This window comes from Arachis duranensis, chromosome 9 (assembly GCF_000817695.3).
Source record: "Arachis duranensis cultivar V14167 chromosome 9, aradu.V14167.gnm2.J7QH, whole genome shotgun sequence".
In the NCBI taxonomy this organism is placed as follows: Eukaryota; Viridiplantae; Streptophyta; class Magnoliopsida; order Fabales; family Fabaceae; genus Arachis; species Arachis duranensis.
Genome location: NC_029780.3, coordinates 65,341,828 through 65,359,148, shown reverse-complemented (window position 1 = coordinate 65,359,148; position 17,321 = coordinate 65,341,828).

The following is a 17,321-nucleotide window of genomic DNA, read 5'->3' as shown; positions in this document are numbered from 1 at the left end:
GTACCATGTTGATGGCGCCATTGATGATCACAATTTCGTGCACCAAGTTTTTGGCGCCGTTGCCGGGGATTGTTTGAGTTTGGACAACAGACGGTTCATCTTGTTGCTTTGATTAGGTAATTTTCTTCTTGTTTCAACCTTTATTTTCTTTTAAAAAAATATTCAAAAATCTTTGAAAAAAATTTTGGGTTTCTTGTTTGTGTCTTGTGTCAAATTTTAAGTTTGATGTCAATTGCATGTTTTAATTTTTCTAAAATTTTCGAAAATATATGCATTGTGTTCTTTCTTGATCTTCAAGTTGTTCTTGTTTATTTTCCTTGTTTGATCTTTAGTTTTTCTTGTTCGGTGTCTTTCCTTGTTTTTCTTATCCATTTTCGAATTATTAGTATCCAAAGTATAAAGTTTTTTAAGTTTGGTGTTTTTTGTGTCCTTATTTCCCTAAAAATTTTTAAAATTTGTTCTTGGTGTTCATCTTGATCTTTAAAGTGTTCTTGGTGTTCATCTTGACATTCAAAGCTTTCTTCTTTGTTTTCTCTGTTTTGATCTAAAAATTCTAAGTTTGGTGTCATTTTATTGTTTTTCTCTTTTCTCATTAAATTCAAAAAAAATATATATATCTTTTCCTTTATTTACTCATCCTTTTTGAACTCATTAGGTTGACTTAGTCAAAAATTTTTAAAATTTGGTAGTTTCTTATTAGTCAAGTGATGCCAGGGCATCTAGGCCAGTTTCACTTACCTTTTCTTTACTGTTTTAGGGTAGTTTCATGCATTTTCTTAGTGAATAAGGCAAGTTTTGGATGAAAATATACTTACACCTTGATTCAAGCAAATATTGTGAATTTTACATGATTTCATAAGGATTTTGCAAGGATTGAATGACAAATTGATGATGCATAATCTCATGACTTGGGCTAGAGCTTTGATGCACTTTATTTGCTTGATTTCAGGAGAAAGGAAGCATGGAAGAACCACGTTAGTAGCCACGCTAATCTAGTTAAGGTGACCACTAACGTGGAATGGCAATGAGCTTGCAACGTTAATGAGAAAAGTGATCACCAATAACACCTGCGAAGCCATCATAAGCCCACGTTAATTGCCACGTTAACTAGGTTAACGTGGTAGTTAACGTGGAGATAAAGAGAGCTCCAGCGTTAGTGGTAAACGTGAACACCACTAACGCTCCAAAAGTTGGCAATTAGCCACGTTAAGAGTCACGTTAACTTAGTTAACGTGAACTCTAACGTGGAAGGGAAGAACAATGCCAATGTTAGTGACACTCACCTTTGTCACTAACGTTGGATCAAGCTAGCATTGCCCATGTTAGTGGTCACGTTAAGACCACTAACGTTAAAGTTAACGTGGAACTAAGATTGATGAGCTAACGTTAATGACACTCACTTTTGTCACTAACGTTGAAGATGGCATTCACTACCACGTTAGTGGCCACATTAACATAGTTAATGTGAACTCTAACGTGGAGAGTAGGGGTGCTTGGAGCGTTAGTGACAAAGGTAAGTGTCACTAACGCTCTCGAAGATAGGCATGCCCACGTTAAGAGTCACGTTAGTTATACTAACATGAACTCTAACGTAGGGAAAGAGGGGCACAAGGCAACGTTATTGGGAAAGGTGATTCCCAATAATGCTTGCGAAGGTTCATAAGGCAACGTTAGTGGTCACGTTAGTGCCACTAATGTTGAAGTTAACGTGGACCTTATGGGGTTGGAACGTTAGTGAAAAAGGTGATTGCCACTAACGTTCTTGAACCCACAATTTCACTTAACATTAACATCACTAACGCCCATGCCTAACTCACACTTTTCTGCAAGCTGAGCCCACTAAAGATTGTAACTGCTTCAACTCAAGATCTAAGGCCCACATCCAAGACTTGAAGAACTCACTAGAAGATCAAGAGGAGTAGTATATATAGGAGTAGTTTTAAACTATAGAGAAGCTTGGCACTTTGGAGAACTACCCTCTGTATATTTACTTTTCTGCAATTTTACTAGTAAAGGATGTATTCTTTTCTGCCATTTTCCATTCCCAAAGCTATGAACAACTAAACCCCTTTCATTGGGTTAGGGAGCTCTGTTGTAATTTGATGGATCAATTATAGTTTTCATTCTTCTTCTTCTTTCTTCTCTTTTGATTTACTAGAAAGCTTTCGATCTTAATTCAATTGGTTAGTTGTCTTGGAAAAGAAACTCTCCATAATTGGATCTCCTCTGAGCCTTGGAAAAGGGATGAGGAGATCATGCTAGAAATGCTTTCTCATGTTGGACCAAATTGGGGTCTGGGCGGATATAGTGACATGTAATCCTTCCAACACTTTGATTTGGAAATACATGTGGTATAATCAGTTACCATACTTCATCTCTTCCCATGAGCAATTAAATCAAGGAATTGGGAAATTGTTTAAGGTTAGAGAGATTGGATTTCCAAGGAATTGGGATCCAATCACTTAAGATTGCCAAGGAGATCAATAGATGCATTGATTGAGGAAGAGATGAAAATTAATTTGATCCGGAGAATGCAACATCTCCTAAGCCCAATGAATTCCCATTTTTGATCTTACCCATTCTCTTTACTTTTTGCCATTTATTTCCATGCTCATTTCCCCCAAATTCCCATTTAAGATTCTGCACTTTATTTTCTGCTATTTACTTTCCGGCCATTTAATTTTTTGCAATTCTCAAACTATACTCTGTTTAGCTCAACTAGCATACTCTTCCAACTAAAGTTGCTTGATCAATCAATCCCTGTGGGATTCGACCTCACTCTATTGTGAGTTTTTACTTGATGACAATTCGGTATACTTTCCGAAGGGAAATTTGTTGAGAGATAAGTTTTCGTGCATCATCAAGTCAAGATTTCAACTTTAAAAATTTTATCTTTTTAAATATTTTTCAAAATAAATTCTTTTTCAAATTTCTTTTTATATTTTTCGAAAATCTTGTATAAAATTTTTCAAAATTCTTTTTCTTTTTTTTAAATTTTCAAATTACTTGTCCCATTTTATCAGTTTGATTGAAAAATTTTAAGTTTGGTGTTTTCTTGTTAAGAAAGCTTCAATCTTTAAAATTTTAAATCATATCTTTTCCAAATCTTTTCTTTTATTTATTTTCTTACAAGTATTAATTTTCAAGTATCTTTAATTTTAGGACATATCTTTTTCAAAACTTCCTAACCACTTTCTCTCTCCTCATTTTTTTCGAAAATCCACACACAAAAATTTTCAAATCTTTTTAATTAATTAATTAATTTAGTTTTCTAATTTCTTTTATTTCTTTTTCCCTTCTTAATTTTTGAAACTTAAATTCAATTTTTTATTTATTTTATTTTATTTTTTCTTTTAATTTTGATTTTCAAAAAAAAAGAGAGAGAAAAAATTGTTTATTTGCAATTCATGTCATCTTCCTTTCTCCATCATGGACCTAAGTGAAAATAAACAGTCCAGAAAGACTCTAGGGTCATATGCTAACCCCATTACTACTTCATATGGAAGTAGTATCTGTATACCCTCCATCAGAGCCAGTAATTTTGAGTTAAATCCTCAGCTCATTATCATGGTACAGCAACATTGCCAGTATTTTGGTCTTCCACAGGCAGAACCTACTGAGTTTTTGGCACAGTTCTTACAAATTATTGACACTGTAGGTGATAAGGAAATAGATCAGGATGTCTACAGATTATTCCTATTTCCATTTGCTGTAAAAGACCAAGCTAAGAGGTGGTTAAATAACCAATCCAATGCCAACATAAGAACATAGAAACAGTTGTTAGACAAATTCCTAAATTAATATTTCCCTCCAAAAAAGATGACACAGCTAAGGCTGGACATCCAAGGCTTTAAACAAGAGGATCATGAATCTCTTTATAATGCCTGGGAGAGGTACAAAGGGATGCTAAGCAAATGCCCCTCTGAAATGTTTTCAGAATGGGTGCAGGTAGACATCTTCTACTACGGGCTTACAGAAAAGGTCCAGATGTCTCTAGACTACTCAGCTGGTGGATTTATATACATGAGAAATACAATTGAAGAGGCTCAAGAGCTCGTTGATACAGTTGCTAGAAATCAGCATTTGTACTTAAGTAGTGAGTCCTCCATGAAAGAAAAGGCTAAAGCAGTATCCACTGAACTTAGTCCTCCAGAACAAGTTGTTGAACTCAATCAGCAATTGCTTTTTATAACAAAACATCTAGCAGAATTTAAGGAGATGCTACAAGACACTAAAAATGCTAACAAGAATATGGAAGCCCAATTGGATCAGACAAGACAGCAGTTAGCTAAACAGATAACAAAAGAGTGCCAAGCTATTCATTTAAGGAGTGAGAAGATATTGAATGTTTCAACTCAAGGCAGCAGGAAACCAAGAAAGGAAAAACTGACAGAGGATGACAAACCCACTACCCAAAATCCCTCCGAGGACAGTAAGAGCCCTGAGAGGAATGATTCTAGCGTTCAAATGCCAGAAAAGGGTCAGAAGTCGGTGTTAAATGCCCATTCAGCACCCAATTCTGGTGTTCAAATGCCAGAAAAGGGCAGCAACCTGTCGTTAAACGCCCATGCAGCCCCCAATTCTAGCGTTTAAATGCCAATGGGGAATCAGACTCCTGCAAGTACTGATAACAACCCCCCTAGGCATACTTCTCCAACCATTTTTGTAGGAAGTAAACCTGCAGCAACTAAGGTTAAAGACTATAAAGCCAAAATGCCTTATCCTCGGAAACTCCGCCAAGCGGAACAAGATAAAATATTTGCCTGCTTTGCAGACTATCTCAGGACTCTTGAAATAAAGATTCCGTTTGCAGAGGCACTTGAGCAAATACCCTCTTATGCTAAGTTCATGAAAGAGATCTTAAGTCATAAGAAGGATTGGAGAGAAACTAAAAAAGTTTTCCTCACTGAAGAATGCAGTGCAGTCATTTTGAAAAGCTTACTAGAGAAGCTTAAAGATCCTGGAAGCTTTATGATACCATGCACATTAGAGAATACTTATACCAAGACAGCTCTATGTGTTCTTGGGGCAAGTATCAACCTGATACCTGCATCCACTATCAAAAAGCTTGGTTTGACTAATGAAGTTAAATCATCCCGGATATGCCTCCAACTTGCTGATGGCTCCACTGAAATTCTATCAGGCGTAATTAAGTACATGACTGTCAAGGTTAGGCCATTTGCCTTTTCCACTGACTTTGTGGTGCTGAAAATGGAGGAGAAAAAAGAGTGCAACTCTCATTCTAGGAAGACCTTTCTTAGCAACTGGATGAACCCTCATTGATGTCCAAAAAGGGGAGGTGACCCTGAGAGTCAATGAGGATGAGTTTAAGTTGAATGCTGTCAAAGCTATGTAGCATCCAAACACCCCAAATGACTGCATGAATGTTGATATTATTGACTCTCTGGTGGAAGAGGTCAATATGACTAAGAGTCTCGAATCAGAGCTAGAAGACATTTTTAAAGATGTTCAGCCTGATCTGGAGGAACCAAAGAAAACAAAAGAACCTCTGGAAACTCCTTAGGAAGAGAAGAAGCCTCCTAAACTCGAGCTCAAACTACTACCACCATCCCTGAAATATGTATTTCTGGGAGAAGATGACACTTTTCTGGAAATAATAAGCTCTGCTTTAGAGCCACAGGAAGAGAAAGCACTAATTCAGGTGCTAAGGACACACAAGATAGCTCTTGGGTGGTCCATAAGTGATCTTAAGGGCATTAGCCTAGCCAGATGCATGCACAAGATCCTATTGGAGGATGATGCTAAGCCAGTGGTTCAACTACAGAGGCGGCTGAATCCAGCCATGAAGGAGGTGGTGCAGAAAGAGGTTACTAAGTTACTAGAGGCTGGAATTATTTATCCTATTTCTGATAGCCCCTGGGTGAGCCCTGTCCAAGTTGTCCCCAAGAAAGGAGGCATGACAGTCGTTCATAATGAAAAGAATGAACTGGTTCCTACAAGAACAGTTACAGGGTGGCGTATATGTATTGACTACAGAAGGCTCAATACAGCCACCAGAAAGGATCATTTTTCTTTACCATTCATAGATCAGATGCTAGAGATACTAGCAGGTCATGATTACTACTGCTTTTTGGACGGTTATTCAGGTTACAACCAAATTACAGTAGATCCTCAGGACCAAGAGAAAACAGCATTCACATGTCCATCTGAGTTATTTGCCTACAGAAGGATGCCATTTGGTTTGTTCAATACACATGCAACCTTTTAGAGATGCATGCTCTCTATCTTCTCTGATATGGTAGAGAAATTACTCAAAGTCTTCATGGATGACTTCTCAGTGTTTGGAGACTCATTCAGCTCCTGTCTTGACCATCTAGCACTTGTTCTGAAAAGGTGCCAAGAGACTAACCTGGTTTTAAACTGAGAGAAATATCACTTCATGGTGACTGAAGGAATTGTCCTTGGTCACAAAATTTCGAACAAGGGATTAGAGGTGGATCAATCTAAGGTAGAGGTAATTGAAAAATTACCACCACCTGCCAATGTTAAGCCAATCAGAAGCTTTCTGGGGCACGCAGGATTCTATAGGAGGTTTATAAAGGATTTTCAAAAATTGCAAAACCTCTAAGCAATCTGCTGGCTGCCGACACACCATTTGTCTTTAACACAGAGTGTCTGTAGGTGTTTGAGACTCTGAAAGCTAAGCTGGTCACAGCACTAGTCATTTCTGCACTAGACTGGACATTACCATTCGAACTAATGTGTGATGGCAGTGACCATGCCATTGGTGCAGAATTGGGACAGAGGCATGACAAGCTTCTGCATGTCATTTATTATGCTAGCCGTGTTTTAAATGATGCGCAGAAGAATTACACAACCACAGAGAATGAGTTACTTGCAGTGGTTTATGCCATTGACAAGTTCAAATCTTATTTAGTAGGATCAAAAGTAATTGTGTACACTGACCATGCTGCTCTAAAATATCTCCTCACAAATCAGGATTCAAAATCCAGACTCATAAGATGGGTGTTGCTTCTGCAAGAGTTTGATATAGAAATAAGAGACAGAAAAGGGACAGAGAACTAAGTAGTTGACCACCTGTCCCGGATAGAACCAGTAGTAGGAGCATCCCTCCCTCCTACTGAGATCTCTGAAACCTTTCTGGATGAGCAATTGTTTGCCATTTCAAGAAGCACCATGGTTTGCAGACATTGCAAACTATAAAATTGTGAGGTTCATACCCAAAGAGTACAGTAGGCAGCAAACAAAAAATTGGTTTCTGATGCAAAGTACTACTTGTGAGATGAATCATATCTCTTTAAGAGCTGTGCAGACGGAAAAATCCATAGATGTGTACCTAGAAAAGAGGCGCAGAAGATCCTATGGCACTGCCATGGATCACAATATGGAGGACATTTTGGAAGTGAGCGACAGCCCCAAGGGTTCTCCAATGTGGCTTCTACTGGCCTACTCTCTATCGAGACTCCCGAGAGTTTGTAAGTAACTGTGACAGTTGCCAGAGAACTGGTAATCTGCCTCACGGTTATGCCATACCTCAGCAAGGGATCTTAGAGATTGAGTTGTTTGATGTATGGGGTATTGACTTCATGGGACCTTTCCCACCATTATATTCAAACACTTATATTCTGGTAGCAGTAGACTATGTATCTAAATGGGTAAAGGCAATTACAACACCTACCAATGATACTAAGACAGTGTTGAAATTCCTCTAGAAGCATATCTTCAGAAGGTTTGGTGTCCCTGGATTACTAATCAGTAATGGAGGCGCTCATTTCTGTAATAAACAACTTGACTCTACTCTGATCTGATATGGAATTAACCACAAAGTGGCAACTTCACATCATCCACAGATAAATGGGCAGGCTGAAGTCTCAAATAGAAAACTAAAATGAATCCTGGAATGGACTATAAGTACCTATAGAAGGGATTGGGCAAGAAGTCTCGATGATGCTTTGTGGGCATAGAGAACCACATTCCAGACTCCTATAGGGACCTCTCCATACCAGCTTGTATATGGAAAAGCCTGTCATCTGCCAGTGGAACTGGAACACAAGGCCTACTGGATGACCAGGTTCCTAAACCTTGATGCTAAGGCAGCTGGAGAGAAGAGATTACTCCAGTTGAATGAGCTAGAGGAGTTCAAACTCAATGCTTTCAAAAATGCTAAAATTTACAAGGAGAAAGCAAAAAGGTGGCATGACAGAAAGCTATCATCTAGAGTCTTTGAGCCAGGACAAAAGGTTCTGCTATTTAACTCTAGGCTCAAATTGTTCCCTGGAAAACTAAAATCCCGGTGGAAGGGACCATATGTGATTACAAGTGTGTCACCAAATGGATATGTAGAGCTTTAGGATATTAACTCTGACAAAAAGTTCATTGTTAATGGGTAGAGAGTCAAACATTATCTTGAAGATAATATTGAGCAAGAATGCTCAAAACTGAGACTAGATTAAAGCTCAGTAAAGTCCAGCTAAAGACAGTAAAGAAGCGCTTACTGGAAGGCAACCCAGCCATAGGCAGAAATTAGATGTTTTAAATTTATTTAATTTTGTTATTCATGTTTGATAATACATTTTAGTAAAGAGTTCACTGACATTAAAACGCCAGTAAAGAGGTATTTTGGGTGTTAAACGCCAAAATGGCTATCATTCTAGATGTTTAACACCAGTAAAGGTACCATTCTGGGCGTTAAACGCCAGAATGGGCAGCATTCTGAGCGTTTAACGCCAGAAACAGCAGCATCCTGGGCGTTCAGAAAAACGCCCAGTGACAAAGGATTTCTGGCGTTTAACGCCCAAATAGGCCACCATATGGGCGTTAAACGCCAGAATGGCTATCATTCTGGGCGTTTAACGCCAGAACAGCAAGGGGGAGGGAATTTTATTTCCAATTAAGTTTTTTTAAAATTTTCATGTTTTAATTAATAATTTTCTACATAAACATGTTTCAAATATTCATCTTCCGATTTCCATTTTAAAAAAAAAATATGATCTTATAAATTCTTCTTAATTCTTTTTCAAAACATTTTTAAAACTCATTTATCATTCCAATTTCTTTCCAAATCTTTTTAATTCATCCATATCATCTTTTATTCTTAATTACATCAACAAAAATTCAGATTTCACCTCCTCATATCTTTTTCAAATCTTTTAAATTTTAAAATCTTATCTTTTTCACATCATGTTTCTCTTTTTTTCAATCATATCTTTCTATCTTTTCTTCTCTAAAAATTTGAACCCACCCTCCCTCCCTTTTAAATACACATTCGGCCAACCCCCTTAACCCATTATTCGAATCTTGATCTCATTCTCTTCCACTTCTTTCTTTTCTTTTACTTGAGGACAAGCAAACCTCTAAGTTTGGTATGATTTTCCGTGATCACTGAGCTAACACAGATCAAGATCATGGCCCCTAAAGGAAAACAAACCACCCCAAGAGGCAAGAAAGAAAACAATCCAAAACCTTGGATACATAAGAGGTTCTGCACCGAAGAACATGCAGACCATTACTTCAAAATTGTGTGCCAAAGATCAATGATCCCGGAAGTTAAGTTTAATCTGAAAGAAAAGGAATACCTGGAGATCCAAGAGCAGATTCGAAACAGGGGCTGGGAAATCCTGGCTAATCCTAAGATACATGTTAGAAGAAACATGATCCATGAATTCTATGCAAATCTATGGATGACAGATAAGCAAAGAATGGAGGGAACTGCCTTTCACACCTTTCGAACTGTGGTCAGAGGAAAGGTTATTTACTTCCACCTTGATAAAGTGAGAGAAGTCCTCAAACTTCCTCAATTACAAGATGATTCAGAATCATTTAATAGGAGAATGGCTAAAGATAAAAAGCTGGATCAAGTTCTAGAGGACATATGCCTCCCTGGAACCAAGTGGATAACCAACTCAAAAGGTGTTCCAAACCAACTGAAGAGAGGAGATCTCAAACCAATTGCTAGGGGCTGGCTGGACTTCATCGGGCGTTCTATACTTCCCACCAGTAACCGCTCTGAAGTCACTGTCAAAAGGGCAGTGATGATTCACTGTATTATGCTGGGAAAGGAAGTGGAGGTTCATCAGCTGATTCCTTGTGAGATTTACATGTTTACAAACAAAGAATCCACTGAGGCCAAATTGGCTTACCCAAGCTTGATCAGTTTGTTATGTAAAGATGCGGGGGTGAAGATAGGAGTGGATCAGTATATCCCAGTTGAACACCCAATCACCAAAAAGGTAATGGATGGAACTCAAGTTCAAGACAACCTCATCAAGAGGAGGGCACATGAGCTCCTCCTAAAAATCCCTCAATTTGACTATTTGACCCGCTTAGAAGTATCTGTCACCAAGCTACAAGAAGCTACGGATCAACTCAAAGAAGAGCAGCAGAATCAAAATAGCATGATTTGCAAACTGCTCAAGGAACAAGAGAAGCAAGGGCATGAGCTACAGGAGCTAAAGCGCCAGAAGTTGAGGCCTAACTCTTTGATAACTTCTGTTATTAGAGACCTATTTTAAGAGTTGCATGAGCATTAGTATTAGAGTTGCATGAGCATTAGTATTATTTTTATAAATTAGGGTATAATTTACTCTTCTTATCATCATCAAACATGAATAAAATAGTAGATGTTTTTTAAAAGAGCAAGGGTGCAAATATTTCGAGTACAAAATAAGAAAAATTCAAATTATTTGTATGTGGTGGCATTACTTTAGCTCTCTGAATGAATGCATAAGTAGTGCATATTTTTTACACTAAAATTTGAGTAATGTTTGCTTCTTGAAAGAATGAGGTGAACAGAAAAATGTTATTGATAATCTGAAATATCATAAAATTTATTCTTGAAGCAAGAAAAAGCAGTGAAAAACACAAAGCTTGTCAAAAAAATGGCGAAAAAAATAATAAAGAAAAAGAAAGAAAAAGAAAAAGCAAAGCCAATAGCCCTTTAAACCAAAAAGCAAGGATAAAAAGGATCCAAGGCTTTGAGCATTAATGGATAGGAGGGCCCAAGGGAATAAAATCCTGGCCTAAGCGGCTAAATCAAGCTGTCCCTAACCATGTGCTTGTGGCATGAAGGTTCAGGTGAAAAGCTTAAGACTGAGTGGTTAAAGTCGTGATCCAAAGCAAAAAGAGTGTGCTTAAAAACCCTGGGCACCTCTAACTCGGGACTCTAGCAAAGCTGAGTCACATTCTGAAAAGGTTCACCCAATTATGTGTCTGTGACATTTATGTATCCGGTGGTAATACTGGAAAACAAGATGCTTAGGGTCACGCCAAGACTCATAAAGTAGCTGTGTTCAAGAATCAACATACTAAACTAGGAGAATCAATAACACTATCTGCATGCTGAGTTCTGAAAGAAGCCAGTCATTCTGAGTTTCAGGGGATAAAATGAGATGTCAAAACTATTCAGAAGCAAAAAGCTCTAAGCCCCACTCATCTAATTTGAATTTGAGCTTCATTAAAGACTCTGAGATTTTATTGCACCATAATCTTCTTTTTATCCTATTTTATTTTTCTAGTTGCTTGGGGATAAGCAACAGTTTAAGTTTGGTGTTGTGATGAGCAGATATTTTATACGCTTTTTGGTAGTGTTTTCATATAGTTTTTAGCATGTTTAATTCTATTTTTGTTATGTTTTTATTAAGTTTTATTCAAAAATCACATTTCTGGACATCACTATGAGTTTGTGTTTTTCTGTGATTTCAGGTTTTTTCTGACTGAAATTGAGAGACCTGAGCAAAAATCTGATTCAGAGGCTGAGAAAGGACTGCAAATGCTGTTGGATTCTGACCCTCCTGCACTAGAATTTGATTTTCTGGAACTATAGAAGCCCATGTGGAATTCTCTTAATTGCGTTGGAAGGTAGACATATTGGGCTTTCCAGCAATGTATAATAGTCCATACTTTGCCTGAGATTTGATGGCCCAAACTGGCGTTAAACGCCAGCTAGAAACCCTTTTCTAGCGTAAACCGCTAGAACTGGCACCAAAACTAGAGTTAAACACCCAAACTGGCACCCAAACTGGCATTTAACTCCAAGGATGGTCTATGCACGTCAAAGTTTAAAAGCTCAGCCCAAACACTCACCAAGTGGACCCCTGAAGTGGATTTCTGCACTATCTGCACTTAGTTACTCATTTTCTGTAAACATAGGTTACTAGTTTAGTATAAAAACTACATTTAGAGATACATTTAGAACTTATGAAATTTTTTACATTTCATATTGTATCTTCTATGGCATGAGTCTCTAAACCCCAAAGGTAGCGTGAAGAGCTCTGCTGTGTTTTAATGGATTAATGCAATTACTATTGTTTTCTATTCAACCACGCTTGATTCTATTCTAAGATACTCACTCGAACTTCAAAATCGAAAATATGATGATCCGTAACACTCATCATTATCCTCAACCTTATGAAAGCCTGCCTGACAACCACTCCCATTCTATTTAAGCTCAACGTAGTCATTGGGCGACAGCTTGAGTGTGTATCTCTTGGGTCTCAGATCCACGGACCGAGTCCGTGAGATTAGAACCTTCGTGGTAGAGGCTAGAACCAATTGGCAGCATTCCTGAGATCCAAAAAGTCTAAACCTTGTCTGTGGTACTCCGAGTAGGGTCTAAAAGGGGATGACTGTGATGAGCTTCAGACTCACGAATGTTGGGCGCAGTGACAGTGTGCAAAAGGATAGAGAGATCCTATTCCGACAGAAGTGAGAACCGACAGATGATTAGCCGTGCGGTAGCTATGCCTGGTATTTTTCATCTGAGACGAGAAAACCGACAGTTGATTAGCCGTGCAGAAACCGTACTTGGACCATTTTCGCTAAAAGGATCATACAGCCTGCCATGGAAGGAAGCCATGCGTGTTTGGAGAAGAAGATAGTAGGAAAGTAGAGATTCAGACAACAGAGCATCTCTAGAACCTTAACCTGTTCCTCATTACTGAATCACAAGTATCATTTATTTCATGTTATTTACTTTTCATAAACAAAATCATTTTTATCATTAATCTCCTGAATAAGATTTACAAGATAACCATATCTTGCTTCAAGCCGACAATCTCTGTGGGATCGACCCTTACTCACGTAAGGTATTACTTGGACGACCCAGTGCACTTGCTAATTAGTTGTGCGGAGTTGTGAAAAGTGTGATCACAATTTCATGAACCATGTACCACCTCTGGAAGTCACGAAAGCACCCCTCAAACGGTTCCCCATGTGTGCGTAGCCCAAGGTTGTACGCCACGTCCTGCAGGTTGATAGTGGCCTTGATGAATAGACTTTTGTGTGGTCTAGAATTCACAACAAATTCTCGTTGCAAGTATAGTTTCTAAACCAACAATAATCCTTTCATGCAAAAATTTGGTATGCATTAGGATTGGAGTTATACCTATATGAGGCCGGAGGAGGTTGTTGCCAAGAAGGTTGTCCATAAGCTTGTGGCTCCTCCCAACCTTGATTGCTCCATCCTTGGCGCATGTTGTCATTGAGGCTCACATCTCCTACAACACAATTAGAACCAAACTCATAGCCAAAGTGAGAATTCATGGTGAAAGCAAAATAAAACTAACAAAGTTCTAAGCTAACAAAAGCTAACAAACAAGCAAAAGACAACTATCTTCACACTATTCACATATATACAATAACCAATAACAAGGCACACAATTGCAAGTCCCCGGCAACGGCGCCATTTTGATGATTGGACTTTTGTGTGGTCTAGATTTCACAATAAATTCTCATTTCAAGTATAGTTTCTAAACCAACAATAATCCTTTCATGCAAAAATTTGTTTGTCACAAGTAACAAACCCCTAAAATTAATAAACCGAAGTATTTAAACCTCGGGTCGTTCTCCCTAGGAATTGTAATAAAGTGCTCTTGTTATTTGTTATGAGTTGTATATTTTGGGGTTTTTGCATGAGAAACATGAAACGTGAATGGTAATGAAAATCAAATGATAAAACGGTCTTGGCAAAGTTTGGTGGTCAGGGATTCCTATCCTTATCACTCAAATCTCATCATGATAATTGCAAAGATCAATCTCATGAAATCATCCTCTAACTAGTAAAAGAGAGCCAAATGAGATATATCAATCGAAGTCCATAATCCATAAATCCTAGCTATTCACTATTCCAAAAGAGAGTCAATGGCTACTGATGAGCGGATAATATATACGCTTTTTGGCATTGTTTTTAGGTAGTTTCTAGTATGTTTTAGTTACTTTTTAGTATATTTTTCTTATTTTTTATGCAAAAATCACATTTCTGGAATTTACTATGACTTTGTGTGTTTTTCTGTGATTTCAGGTATTTTCTGGCTGAAATTGAGGGACCTGAGCAAAAATCTAATTCAGAGGCTGAGAAAGGACTGCAGATGCTGTTGGATTCTGACCTCCCTACACTCGAAGTGGATTTTCTGGAGCTAAAGAAGCCCAATTAACACGCTCTCAATTGCTTTGAAAGGTAGACATCTTGGGCTTTCCAGAAATGTATAATAGTGCATACTTTGCCCGAGATTTTGATGGCCCAAACTGGCGTCCAAATGCCCACCAGAGACCCTTTTCTGGCATAAAACGCCAGAACTGGCACCAAAGCTGGAGTTAAATGCCCAAATTGGCACCAAAACAGGCGTTTAAACTCCAAGAAGAGCCTATGCACATGAAAGCTTCAATGCTCAGCTCAAACACACACCAAGTGGGCCCCGGAAGTGGATTTCTGCACTATCTACTCATTTTCTGTAAACCTAGTTTACTAGTTCAGTATAAATAGCACTTTTTACTATTGTATTCACATCTTTGGACCATTCTTCGATCCTTAGATCAGGTCTTTGACCACTGTTTTGATTGTATTATGCCATTTGGGAGGCTGGCCATTCGGCCATGCCTAGACCTTGTTCTTATATATTTTTCAACGGTGGAGTTTCTACACCTCACAGATTAAAGGGAGGAGCTCTGCTGTTCCTCGAGTATTAATGCAAGTATTATTGTTTTTCTATTCAATTCACGCCTATTTCTCCTCCAAGATATACTCGTGTACTTAATTCAGTTAAGTTAGAATGAAGGGGTGACCCGTGACAATCACCCAATCTTCGTTACTCGCTTAGCCAAGATCCGCGTGCCTGACAACCACAAAGCGGTCTACATGATGTTCGACATAGTCATTGAACGACAGCTGCAGTATAATCTCTTTGGTCTCTAACCCACGTATCTGAATTACCTCTTTGACAATAGAGCATTCGAATCCGTGACGTTAGAACCTTCGTGGTATAAGCTAGAATCAATTGCCAGCATTCTTGAGATCCAAAAAGTCTAAACCTTGTTTGTGGTATTGCGAGTAGGATCTGGGATGGGATGACTGTGACGAACTTCAAACTCGTGACTGTTGGGCGCAGTGACAGTGTGCAAAAGAATACATGTATTTTATTCCGACACGATCGAGAACCAACAGCTGATTAGCTATACGGAAAATCGTAGAGGACATGTTTTCGCTGAGAGGACGGATGGTAGCCATTGACAACGGTGATCTACCAACATATAGCTTGCCATGGAAGGGAGTACGCATGATTGGATGAGGACAATAGGAAAGCAGAGGTTCAGAGGCAACAAAGTATCTCCAAGTGCTTATCTGAAATTCCCACCAAGGAACTACATAAGTAATTGTGTTTTATTTTCCATTTTAATTATCTTTTAATTATCAACACCTCATAACCATTTGAATCCGCCTGACTGAGATTTACAGGATGACCATAGCTTGCTTCAAGCCGACAATCTCCGTGGGATCGACCCTTACTCACATAAGGTATTACATGGACGACCCAATGCACTTGTTGGTCAGCTATGCGGAGTTGTGAAAAGTGTGAATCACAATTTCGCATACCAAGTTTTTGGCGCCGTTGTCGGTAATTGTTCGAGTTTGGACAACTGACGGTTCATCTTGTTGCTTAGATTAGGTAATTTTCTTCTTGTTCTATTTTCAAAAAATTTTCAACAATCTTTCAAAAAAAATTTCTAATTTCCGAAAATTTTTCAAAAAAAAATTGTGTTTCTTGTTTGAGTCTAGAGTCAAATTTTAAGTTTGCTGTCAGTTGCATGTTTTTATTTTTCTAGCACTTTTCGAAAACTCATGCATATGTTCTTCTTGATCTTCAAGTTGTTCTTGATGATTGTCTTTGTTTGATCTTGTGATTTCCTTGTTTTGTGTCTTTTCTTGTTTTTCATATGCATTTTTAATTTGTTAGTGTCTAAGCATTAAAAATTTCTAAGTTTGGTGTCTTGCATGTGTTTCTTTTCTTAAAAATTTTTCAAAAATATATTCTTGATGTTCATCATGATCTTCAAAGTATTCTTGGTGTTCATCTTGACATTCAAAGTGTTCTTGCATGCATCATTGGTTTTGATCCAAAATTTTTATGTTTTGAGTCAATTTTTTTGTTTTTCTCTTTACTCTTTTTTCAAAAATAAAAAAATATCTTTTCCTTATTTTACTCAAAAATTTCAAATTTTTGGGTTGACTTAGTCAAAGATTTTTAAAATTTAGTTGTTTCTTGTTAGTCAAGTCAAAATTTCAATTTAAAAATTCTATCTTTTCAAATCTTTTTCAAAAATCAAATCTTTTTCATTTTTCTTCTTAATATTTTCGAAAATTTTAAAAATTGATTTTCAAAATCTTTTTCTTATTTTTATTTCATATTTTCGAAAACCTTGCTAACAATTAAGGATTTGATTCAAAAAATTTCAAGTTTCTTACTTTCTTGTTAAGAAATGTTCAATCTTAAATTCTAGAATCATATCTTTTAGTTTCTTGTTAGTCAAGTCATCAATTTTAATTTTAGAAATCAATCTTTTTAATTTCTTTTTTAATCATATCTTTTCAAACATATCTTTTTCCATCAAATCTTTTTCAAATCATATCTTTTTCAAATTTTAATTTCAAAATCTTTTTCTAACTTCTTATCTTTTCAAAACTTACTATTTCTTATCTTTTTCAAAACCACCTAACTACTTTTTCACTTCTCATTTTCGAAAATCACCTTCCTCTTTTCAAAAATCTTTTTAATTAACTAATTGTTTTAAACTCTAATTTTATTTTAATCTTTTTATAATTTTTGAATATTAACTAATATTTAAAACAAAAACAAAAATATTTTTCTTTTTCTTTTATTTAATATTCGAATTCCCTCTCTCTCTCATCTCTTTCTATTTATTTATTTATTTACTAACACTTCTCTCCTTTTTAAAATTTAAACCCTCTCTCCCTCTCTGTGTTCGAATTCTCTTTATTTTCTTTCTACCTCATTCTTCTCTTCTTCTCTTCTTCTACTCACATCAAGGAATCTCTATAGTGTGACATA